The sequence below is a fragment of the Scomber scombrus genome, chromosome 8 (genome assembly GCF_963691925.1).
Source record: "Scomber scombrus chromosome 8, fScoSco1.1, whole genome shotgun sequence".
NCBI lineage: Eukaryota > Metazoa > Chordata > Actinopteri > Scombriformes > Scombridae > Scomber > Scomber scombrus.
Window position 1 is genome coordinate 4,160,437 of NC_084977.1, and position 10,128 is coordinate 4,170,564.

Below are 10,128 nucleotides of genomic sequence, written 5' to 3' on the forward strand. Positions count from 1 at the left end.
TGATGTCACCTCAGCTGACTTATATTTAAATTACAACATATTCTTTAAAGTAAGGGCTAGGTCTAAACAGACTAGGGCTAACAGCAGTGAATAATGAGTAAACTGAAATGGAAATAATTCTTCCTTATCAGAGCATTAATTTTAACCTGTCTACACAGTAAGTGCCACTGCAACCGCTCAGCTATTTCACTCATGAGTCCAATTATCTATTAAAGAGGTGTTGTTTTTTTGTTTTTTTTACACAGAATACAAGTACAGATTTTGACAAATAAAAAACAGAAAGTATTCACATGTACATTAACAAATATGTCTATTGATTTCAAATTCAGTATTGGAACAGAAGAGAGGTGTTCTTTAGACAGAAAAAAGCTCAATTCAGGCATAATTGCACCATTAAGAATGAAGGGAGCAATATTAGTTGAGTATTCCCTTGGACTTCTTGTCAAAATGGAAAACCTCCGTCAGCATTTAACCATTGCTGAATACTAAAATCTCTCCACTGAAACCAAGACCAAACCTGCTGAAATTCTTTTTTACAGCTCTTTTTAAGGCACGGCAACTCACTCACCTATCCCTTGATAGAGGAAACATTAGGCCTTTAAACTAAGAACTAATAACAATAAAACATGACTGGATAGTTAAACGAGCAAATAAAATATGAAAAAGAAGCTCAAATTTAATAGCAGGTTTTATACTGTTTAAATCTAGCTGTGGCCATTTTAACAAGACACATAATGACATTTTTTTTTTCTATGGAGAAGGGTATACCTTTGTTTAAGTTCGCTGGACCATAAAAATATACATAGCGCTTGGTATTTTACACCTTGTTTTCAGTTTTTGGCTCTTGTTCGTGTTCTTACACTATGAATTTTTGAATATTTTCTCAAGACTTTGCCGTCATTTTTGAGGATACAGAATGGGTGCAGCATGCAGGAACAGAAGTGCGTTCTTTTGTGTTTGGGGAAACATTCATATCCGTCCAAAAGACACAGAATTAATGGCCTAGGTGTAGACTTCGAAACGCATTCTGCAAAATACTGTATATGTCAGCATTACATGAGTCTCCTGTGTTTGTCATCCAACCAGCTCTTTACTGAGAGCACTTGCTGATACTCAATGGTCATTTTTCAGTTAAAATGACACTCCATTGCCAATAACTAAAGCTTGTAAACATCTCTTCGATTAATGTTGGTTTCTGTAATATGCCTAATTTCATTTTCTGTGTTAATATTTTGAATATTCTGTTTATTTTATGTCATGACACCATGGCTCGTCCCAAATAGGACTTTGATTTTTTGATTTATTGGCTGTGTGCTTTGTCATTTAGATGTAACAACAGTGTGCACATCCAGATGTAAGATAGTTAAGTCTGAGAACGCTGCAGAGAAAAAAGAATGACTCCCATCCAGTGTCACCCTCCTTTTGAAACTGTGCAAAAAGGGGAACTCCAAACCAATCCAGGTAGCATTTCTTCAGTCATTTCTGTTGAATTCCAACACCAGTATGTTTTAATGAGCCAGTCTAGCTGGGAGGGGGGGGGGAGACAGAATCCACACAGTTTGGGACTGGAGACATTTATGAAACCCTGTTCTAGGGGGTGGACGCTTCACTTTTGTTCCAGTGTAAATCTGCCCTGACCGCAGTTGACAGTCAGCCTGCGTTGTGTAGTGTCGTGTACAGACGACAGGGGAGGGGAGGAACGAGCACTGCGAATGAATGTAACGCAACGTGCCATTTTTCTAACCTCAAATCGCAGCAGAAGCAACTACAACCAAACCTCAGATTCACCCCCAGAGGTTTTTTTGCTAGCAGTCCGATAACTTCAAGGTGGATTTGTTCTTTGAATGCCATGTGAAACAGGGGGCACTATGTGAGCTGGTCTGGCATTTGTAATGTAGATTATTTGTCACTTGTCTTTCTTTCTGGTTAAATAGTAATTACTCTTCTGGAGCACAATAAATGATTTTAATATGCTGATATGTTTTTTTTCTCCCCTCTCGAGTCGTCATTTATTTATTTATTTGAATCTTTGTCTTTTCCTTGACTGCTCTTCCCAAGTTGACTCATTTTGATTGGTGAGGCGTGAACTCTCACCTCATAAGTAATTGCTCTGGTAATTTTACTTGTGGTTCAATTAAGTTTGTTTCCTTTGAAAGCAGAGCAAGCCTTGTGGGCGGTGACATGGACAAAAAGCTGATGCCTGTCGATGCTGAAGATTTTCACCCACTATATTCAAATACGGAAACACACACAGGAGGCAGGTGAATATCTGGCATATTATCCCAATGTGGTGGAACAACAGAGTTACAGCTGAGAAAGAAAAATTAAAACATTTCATCTTTTTAAATCTTCCTTAATGAATGTTCTATGCTTTAACCAGCATGACTTATTGTTAGTGTGTTGTTCATTTTGATGTTTATCCAACAACCAATTAGACTGTTAGCTGTCAATATAGTCCGCTGCTTCATGTGATGTTAATGCAATATCTAAGAAAAGCTGCTGTTAGCTTTACATTATTACTTATGGATTTCTACACCCACATGAAGTTCCGGGGACTTGCAGAGGCTCAATCTGGGCCTTCAGTTGTATTCAGTTTGAATTTTTCATTCTCAGTCTGTTTGACTAAATTGTTCCAACTATATCAGAAAAAGGAAAAGTGGGAGTTCTCCCTTTAAGGTGTTAAATGCCCTTTTCATTTAAAAGCAAAAAAACAGCATAATGAATGTCATATTCACATACCATGAATTATTAAGGTCTCACTATCACTTCAGCCATTGGATTTTATAGATCATCACACACTGGTTTCTAACAGAATTTTGAAGTAAAAATCCTTAAACCATAAAAAATGTATGAAATTAGCATGACATTTTGTCCAGACATTCTTGGTCCCTAGAGGATGATAACTGATGACTTTGCTGACTCCCTCTGAACACAACATCAAAAACATTTTTAATAATCCAATGAAATGTCACCACATCTACGATATGTATTGCCACAAATGAAGGTTAAAATATTGTAACCCAAGTTCTATAAGCACAGGTGGAGCCCTCTACAGGACTCTATGGGTAATACTCTCCTCCAATCATATGCACAGAACTGCTTACTAAAATGTTCATGTAAATAGCAAGCCAGGGCTCCACCTATACTTATATAACTAGGGTTACAACATGGGAACCTTCGTTCTACCTCTCATTACTGGTCTCTATGGGTACAGTATGTTCAACAGGTTGTTAGCTGCCATGTCCAGGAAAGGAGGTGAAATAAAGCGAGGTTTAGCCAAACAAGCTGGTCTGTAAAAGCTGGCTTTGGGTGGGATTGGGCATGGGCAGTGAGAGCCCTACCCACTCTGCTACCATGATCATAACCTTCGGGAAATCATGGCGAACCGAAGTTGGAGGTCACTAATGTTGCAGATACAGATGAGAGGTTGTCATCATCATCTATTGGTGACACCCCATGAGACAGCCTTGTCCGAGGGGGTCCAGCGGCAGTGGCTGCAGTGGCAGGGCACCAGACAAAGCAGGGGACTCATCAATCATCGATCTGGGGATCTATCTTGAGTTCTGGGTCACTCTCGAGACATCACACAGCCAAATATAGTCCCACCTTTGCCTGTGGTGAATCATAAGGAGACCTTGGCAGTGAGCACAGGGCATTGGCTGCATCTGCCACTCTATGCAAGGTCCCATCCAAGGTACTCGAAGCAGAAGAGATGCCCGACAGCGGTGGTGGTGACGAGGCCAGGGCACAGTGGCCAGGAATGAGCTTGGAGTGGCATCTCCACCTTGTAGAGAGGTAAGATCAATGAGTAAACTCACTGTCACTGAAGTGGGAAGGATGTAAATGACATTTTGTACCGTGTGAGACACATAAACGGTAGGTGTATCCAGATTGGCCTGCTATGTACATGCCAGTTTCAGTGGGGTATTGCGTTCGTGTGATTAGAGAAGCGTATTACCCTTATAGTCCATTAGAGGGCGGAGCCTGCGTGACCCTTTTGAACAGACATCTATCATTACCTGGGTATGTATTCCTGACTTTCTTATAGCACTCCCAGACGGTAAACAGGTTTTGGTTCAGAGTGAAATGTCCCCACAACTAATGGATGGATCTCCATGAAATTCTGGTTCAGACATTTATGTTCTCCTCAGGATGAACTGTAATAACTGGTGATCATTTTTAATCTAGTGGCATCAGCAGGTCGAAATTACAAATTGTCCAACACTAATAATATCCTCATCAACGTCAGCTGCACTTTGTTTTGAGAGCTAATTAGCAAGTGTTAACATGCTAACCTACACTTAAATGGTGACTATGGTAAATGCTACTTGTATAATATTTGGATTTAGCTCAAAGCACTACTGTGCCAAAGTACAAGTCTTTTCTAAGAGGGATATTTTCTGTTAGACTTTGAGAAAAAATGTTCCTTCTTTCTGTAGCTTGAACCCATTTGCCACTGCATAAATAAATGATCTGGAGTTTAAAGACTTTAATTTTCCATATGATTTAAATAAGCTTCATTCTAACAAATATTATCAAAACCACCCCCCCCCCCCCCCCCTTCCTTTGATAACTTGAATAAAATATTCCAATTTTTTCAGAGGTTTTCTTGTCTTGTTTACACATGTTGCTTCCTGTACCACCAATTAGGATTTTTTAATCATTCAGCAGTGCTTAATGTTTTATTGTTTTCCAGCATGTGTCGGCTTTGGCTTTTAGTGCCATAAAGTGGCATGATAAGAGATGCAAAAAATTCAGAGTAGCGTGCTTTGTAGTGCTCCGCCTACGGACTTCAGGGTCTGTTTTTGTGCCTTTGTGGTTGCGATACTGCATTATGTTTCCTCTGATCTCGACTATTACACCAATACAAGCACACAAACACACACACACACACACACACACACACACACACACACACACACACACACACACACACACACACACACAGACAAAAAAAGCAAGTTGGCATTTTCTTTTAGTGCTAATTGGAAATCAATCGGAATTCATCCTCCTTGGAAAATGGTGACATTTTCTCGCTCTTTGCCAATGATTAGGAACAAATTATGCCAGAGAATGACTGACATTTAGAGAGCAGGCGGCTATTTGGAGTGGAGTGTAAAGGATCAACAGAGATGTATTTGTGCTCTCTGCTGCTGTGTTTGTGTGTGTGTGTGTGTGTGTGTGTGTGTGTGTGTGTGTGTGTACACATGCATGTATTTGTCTGACCAAGGGCATACACTACTGTGGGCTGCTCAGCCAGAGGGCCCTGTAGGAATAGCTTGATAAGGGAGGCTTATTTACAATAATAATGCATCTCATCTCTGCACATCAAACACTCCCGTCTGGTCTGATAACCCGCTCTTTAATTTAGCACAACTGTTTGATCTAGCTGTGCTGCCACTGTCCCAGGGCCATTGTCGCGAGCAGTACAACAGTTTGGTAATTGCTGTGTACTTTAGCAGTGTCTCACAAATAGAACAGTTACATAATGTTGGTGCACCTATAGCGCAGAGCTCCGCTGATTTATGGGGAGCCGGACAAAATGGTGTGAAGGGGGAAACTTCACTGTACTGACGATGTTTTAAAAACCTGAACCCTATTAGCCCATCTCTTTATGTCTAAGTGAATAATGGGGACAACAATATTTTAAATTTGTCCAGTATTGAGCGAGAGCGTTTTAGCTGACAGCTGCACAATGCTTATGTAATCCTTTGAGGCAGTAGGGCCCCGTCAATGTACATCCACTAAAAGCGCTTGTTTTTTGTTACTAACATGCTCAGATTGTTATTGTAAGTTTCTGACAGCATTATGTAGAGACATTCTTTTTCACAACTTTTGTTTTGCGTTGTAACGAAAGCCAGCTAGATAATCAGTTAAATAATCAGCTTTCAGATAACACTAAGCTCTCCAACTCTATCATTCCTGAATATCCAGCTGATTTCAGCAACAACATAACTATCACAAAAAATTCAAAACTCATGGTGGCACTAGAGGAAAATTCAAATGATCACCAAAACCATTAGAATTCATCCTCTGGGGAACGTCGTCTGTGTAAAATCACAGAGCTATTAATCAAAAAGCTGTTCATATATTCCAGTCTGGATCAACAGTATTTACTGCAGCAGTTTTTAGCTTCAGTCTAGTATGTAGTTGAAGTCCTAATTTAATGAGCACTTTAAAGAGGAACATTTATCAGCAGGTTTACATCCTTATTGCACTTTTTAAAAATGATGTTCTAAATCAAAAAAGGACCTCTTACTTGGTGTCATAAATTGAAACTGCTAATTGCCTTGCTTATTAAGAGCACTCCAGCAGTGAGGACGCACATGTTTACACCACAGGTGTTGACGTCCAGATGTTACTAATTTTCGCCATGCCTGATTTTTTTGGGCCTTTTTAAAAAAAAAAAAATGTTTTAAATGATTTGTTTACACTCAAAACAGCCTGACTGCTTGCGTGAGAATGAGAAATTGCTGAATGCAATGTGGGTAAACAAGACAAGAAATAATGATGGGAGTTGTGCCAGGAGCAGGGAGGTCAGGTCTGGAGGTGGAAGGTCAGCTGGGAATGTGAGGAGAGGACTGGAGTTCACTGCAAAGCTTCAGTATCCGCTTTCTTCTTTCTGTTATTTGGAAGACAGAAAAGAAGGAGAACAGGATGTACTGCAAACTGAAATTCAGTTTTTTCATTTTAAATAAAAGATGCATTGACGGGCACTTATAATATAATATTAATAATTAACTTGATTTATATAACAGTTTTCTTGACATTGTTAAAAAAGTACTTTACAAAAGAAAAGAAAACCAAATAAGGCAGATAAATATAAGGCAATGAGGAGCAAAGAGCACAGAGGTAAAGACAGATGCACAGAAATAATAGAACATGATGAAAATCAATTAATTGGTGTCAAAGCAATATATAACTAGAGATTTAGTGTGTCTGATTTCCAGAGTGTGGGGGCTCTAACAGCAAAGGCCCTGTCACCCTTTGAACTGTGACCTGGGACTGACCAACAAGGCTCCATCCGTGGATCTTAAGGGTGGAGGGGACACATACCAGGGATACATGCCTTAAAGGTGAGAAATACAATGTTAAAATCAATGTGAAAGCTGACTAGGAGCACAGGGGTGATGTGCTAATACTGTTTTTTTTGTTGCGGTAATGAGACGAGCAGCAGCATTTCAGAGCAGCTGGAGACAGAGAATTGAGCCCTGGCTGATTCCCAAATTAAGTGCATTGCAGTAGTCAAGCTGAGAGTAGACAACCACATGTATGACTTTTCGAAGATCAGCAAAAACAAAAAATCCAAACATTTTTGACTTGATTATCAAAACAGAGGTTGGTATCAAATATTATTTTTCAAGATTCATTGAAGCTTGTGTATTAAATATTGGCCATTTGGTAGAAGTAGGTACAGGTATTGCATAGGAATGCCCCAACAGTGTTTTCTTTTCTGCCCCTCGAGGTTCCACGGTCACACCAAACACGAGCACCAGTTGATACTTTTCTGTGATGATCCTGGAGTACCCGATGATGACGAGACAAGGATCTTTCTTCAATGCACATTTAATATGAGCTTGGGTCATAATACTGCATGCATCAAACCATACCGTAACTATGTATGGAGGGTTATAAAAAACATACTAACACTAGTTCTAGACTAAAGACATGATTCTGTGAAAATATCAACTGAGAAACAAGTCTAGTCTTGGATTAAAATGAATCCTTGTCCATGTAATGTCCCCTCTATAGGGCCGTTTCCACTGCAGGAACTTCGGGGTAATTTTAAGCCGTGACCGTTGGCGCATGTCTCCACAGCAGCAACCGCCTCTGAAGGAAACTCTCCCGAACTTTGACGAGGGGAAAATGAGTCCCTGCCTCAGGGTACTCCATGCAGCTACTAAACATTCCTGGGTGGGGCTTGAGGTTGACTCGATACTGATTGGGTATTGTTATGCTTTTGGTGCGTCGATTACGTGACAATTGAAACTGTTGCAGAATGATTAAGTCACCTCCAGATTCCGGTGGGTCCTATCAAGGTCCTACTCTGCAATGGAGACACAATGGCTGAAAGGACCGAGTGAGAGGACGTTCCTGTAAAGTTCCTGCCTCCTACATTTTACCCGGAACTTCCTTAATGGAATAGTTGATTACCTAATGTGTTTCACCTGTTTCTTGTTTCACTCACCAGTTTGAAATCATTCGTTGTGTATTTAAGTTCAGTTTTTGTCGAGTCGTCTGTTCTGCCCTGCCATGTTGTGCTTTTTTTTCCTCAGCTCAGCAAGTTTTTGATTTTGCCTGCACATTCCTGAATAAAGACCTTTTTTCTTCAGCCCAGCTTTTGCTTTTGGACCCACCTGCTCCACTACCCGAGTCCCATGTATCAAAAAACAGGTCAGATTCTATGTATTTTTTGTTTTCAGGTCCACAGTATAAATCTGGTAATGTAAACACAGCCTACACTGACATGAAGATTATAATACAGCCATTTTAAGGAAATATTTTGATGTTGCTAAAATAAATTTTAATTTTGGGGTTATATTGCAGAGGAAAAGATTAAAACAACGAAATGATTAAGTGAAATTCCCTAGCCACTTATTAGATATCCAAAATTTGCTCAGCTTTGAGGCAGATGAGTCACACTTTCCTTCTTAACAAGCAATTTTAATCACTCTTTTGTTATGTTCCTGACAACACACGCAGTAAAAAAAAAAAGCTTTGTTCATCTTCTGTGTTCGATTTAATTGGGATTTGCTGAGTTTCTGCATCGTTTGAGTCGGTCCAGCGGATGCTACCCTCAGGTAAGGCAATTATAATCAGCGCTCTGTCTCTCTTGTTCAAGGCCCGGCTTCTTCTCAAAAGAGCTCCTCATAGAGAAGGGGGAAAAAAAACTCACACAATGGACTTGATCCCAGCTCTGTTTACAAGTTTAATGATCAAACACTTTTTGGATTACAAATAACATCTGTTCAGCATATTCGAGGTACTTTCAATCCCAATTTGGCTGGCATCACTGATCCTATTTTGGGTCTACGCAGCTGCAGGTAAAAGACTACATGCGACTGAAGCTATTTCAGCTGCTCACAGATGTAAATGCGGGTTTAAGACTTAAAAAGGAGAATATTTCTGATGACACCTCTGTTGTCTTTAACATATGTAAATACAAGTTCACCAAAAAGCTATTATCTCATCTCCCTTTACTTCATTTGATCACGATGGTACACAAACACAAAGCCGTATTGTCTGAGTTAGAAATGAGTTACTGTCTATTCAGATTAGAGACTTTTTAACTGTGAAACTTGATGCAGGGTTGTAAAATTGGACACACACATCACAGTAATAACTTCAAATCTTAAGAAGCTTTATGTTCAAACACTCAAACTGGAACTGTATTTATTGAAAATTCAGGATAGGAAACTTGTGGATAAGCCAATAACTCATTTCCAAGTGTAACCCAGTAGAGAATAGAGTTCAGTCATATTATTTTATTTCCAATATTACGTTCTGATTAATCATTTTTTACTATACGAACTTGACCTTAAAATTACTGCTGTTAAAACATCATATTTCAGCATGGGAAATATAAAAATATAATTTGTATCTATTATGTTACTTTTATGCTGTAATCAGTTACTTTTGTATTTTTGATAGTGTTATATATATATTATGCATATATCCAGCTTGCCTGTATTGTTGAGTGTTCATAACTACATGTAATGTGTTCAAGAAGACCACTTACTGTGTTTACTTCATTTGCAACCTTGAATATAAGAATGTGAATAGCACATATGATGATATTGTTGTTCATGATATGAAGAGAAACTTGATAAATTATGGTTTATCATAAGGTTCTAAACCGTACTCTTCAGGTTTTAATTTTAAAGAGACCCAACATTCCCATGTGAGCAAGCACTTGGCGACAGTGGCAAGAAAAAACTCCCTTTTAACAGGAAGAAACCTCAGAACCAGAACCAGGCTCACAGTGGGAGAACATCTGCCTCGACCGGTTTGGGTAGAGAGGAGAGAGAGGAAGGAGAGGAGAGAGAGAGAAGCACATAGAAAATCAACATTGAAGCTAGAAGGTCCGGGACTGGAATCTGTCATCCGGACGTCTACAGGCCCAGATTA